Below are 2,386 nucleotides of genomic sequence, written 5' to 3'. Positions count from 1 at the left end.
TATATATAAAGAATATCACAAACATTTCTTTTATGGATTATAAATTATTCTGGGATTACATTGGTTTTAAAAGACAAGCACAATTCCTAAACATGACTAAAGATGATAAGCAGATGGTACTAAACTTCAACAACTTCCTTATAGATTTCCTCATTCTTGACATGAATATCCTCCTCCTCATTGGCACAACTATCCTCTACACTTATCTCCCTAAGAATACATGTATTTTTGAAAACGTCCACATAATGTTGGTGAGTGCACATGTTTTTATAGTTTTCGTCTTTTATTAGGTAATAAAGAATCCTTTTTCTTTTAGAAAAACCTTTCCTAAAGTATTTTATCAACATCTTTTAGGATATCTAGTGATCATATTTTATTATCTTTTGGGATATACTTATTAATCCTAGTTTACTATCTTTGTAGGATATCTAACAATCCTAGCATATTTTATCTACCATTATAAGGTGCCCCTAATTGTAATTTGAACTCTAAGGTGATCTAATGTATTACCATGAGCCCCCATAATCAATGTTGTTTGACTAATAACTTTTCCCCATCTTGACGCTTCATCGGACGTCGAAGAGCGAATAATAAGAAATTTATCCTGTCGGGATTGTAGTTTGCAATCACAGGTGGGATTGTCAATCCCTGTATGGATCTATACATATCTTTCTAGCTCTCACAAGATTAATGATTATAGGTATATGGGGAATGTTGAATTTAATCAAGGCCTTTAGATGAATTAATAGCTCACTAACGCATTGAGCTTAGGTATTTATCTTTTTATCTTTTTATCTTTTATATTAATCATTTCTAGGGATATTTTATAATTATCACAATATAAAGCTTTTATCTTATATTTGATAATTATAATATTTGATCTCATAATTATTTTGTATATATAATATATATATATATATATATATATATATATATATATATATATATATATATATATATATATATATATCTATACATACATACATATATATATATATATATATATATATATATATATATATATATATATATATACACCCTAATTATGTTTATTTGAAAACAAAATATTTGAGCAGAATAACAACTAAGTACAGTGCATTTCCTCATACTTGACTAGCATAACTTCTAGGTACTACGTTATCCCTAGAAATTTGGTCATTATAACATCTAGGTATTATCTCTTCCTAGAATATCGAGCATCATATCTCTTAGGCATAATATCATAGCTTACAACTAGGAATAATATCTATAGCTATATTATTCTAAGGCTTTAAGCTTTATAAAATGATTTGATATTTATAACTATAAATATATTTTGTTAAAATCATTTGATAAACATTTATTCCTCCCTGTAAAACATTTAAAATAGTGAAATAGGGGCCGTGTACTCACCCTAGTTGCCTGAAACCTTTGATTTAGGTTTGACTCAGGCTTGGGACCCCGAGGACTGCTCCATAGGGTAGCAGCTTTGAGATAGAGAGTGAGAGTGAAGTTTGAAGGTATGCATAACTGGAATGGGATAACCTTCTATTTATAGTTGAGTTTTGGAGGTGTGCGCTGAGCAAATATGTGCGCGCGACGCACATAAACATTGTGGTTCCATCTGGAAGTTACGACGTGTCACTCCCCACTCGGCCATGTCACTCGCAATCTACTAGAATCCAGTGTCAGGCGCACGGCGTGCGGAGACACACACGGAAAGATTTTGTAAAAATCATAACTTCTTCATGCGAGTTCCGATCTAAGCCCTCTCTCTTTCTGTATATATATATATATATATATATATATATATATATATATATATATATATATATATATATATATATGATCACAATGTGTGCTACAACTCTCCTTTAGGTTGTTTTGTCTAGTTTTGACTTTCATTTTCATGCCTAACGGGGTTAAAAATATATGATTTTATAAAAATCATATCTCTCTCATACAGATCCCATTTTCAGCAAACTTTTTTCCAAATTTTATATCTCGAGGAGTACTATGAAACTTCTTTTTGTACTTTTAGTCAAAACTCAACCATTCTCTAAGTACCGTTTTGACGTAATTAATTTTAATTATGCAGTTGTTTTCTATTTTTATAAAATCCATAACGCTTTCATTTGGAGTCAGATTTTTATGAATCATATATCCTTGAGATCACGTTAACGAGTACTCTCCAAGTATATTAACCAACTTAGAAAACCTTGCAAATTTTCAGACACTAATTTTTTAGCCTAATGGACATTTTTAACAAATAAATGTAAGATCACATTTGATTCTTATTATTTCAAAATCAAATATTACAATACTAAGATATTACATCTATTTTCCTACTCTTTCCTAATGCGATCAGTGATAGAAACCTATCAGTTGTCACACATACCTACGCTCG

This window comes from Lactuca serriola, chromosome 8, assembly GCF_051521515.1.
Source record: "Lactuca serriola cultivar US96UC23 chromosome 8, Lser_US96UC23_V15, whole genome shotgun sequence".
Classification (NCBI taxonomy): Eukaryota; Viridiplantae; Streptophyta; class Magnoliopsida; order Asterales; family Asteraceae; genus Lactuca; species Lactuca serriola.
The sequence above is the reverse complement of the archived record's forward strand: the minus strand, read 5'-3'. Positions refer to the sequence as shown.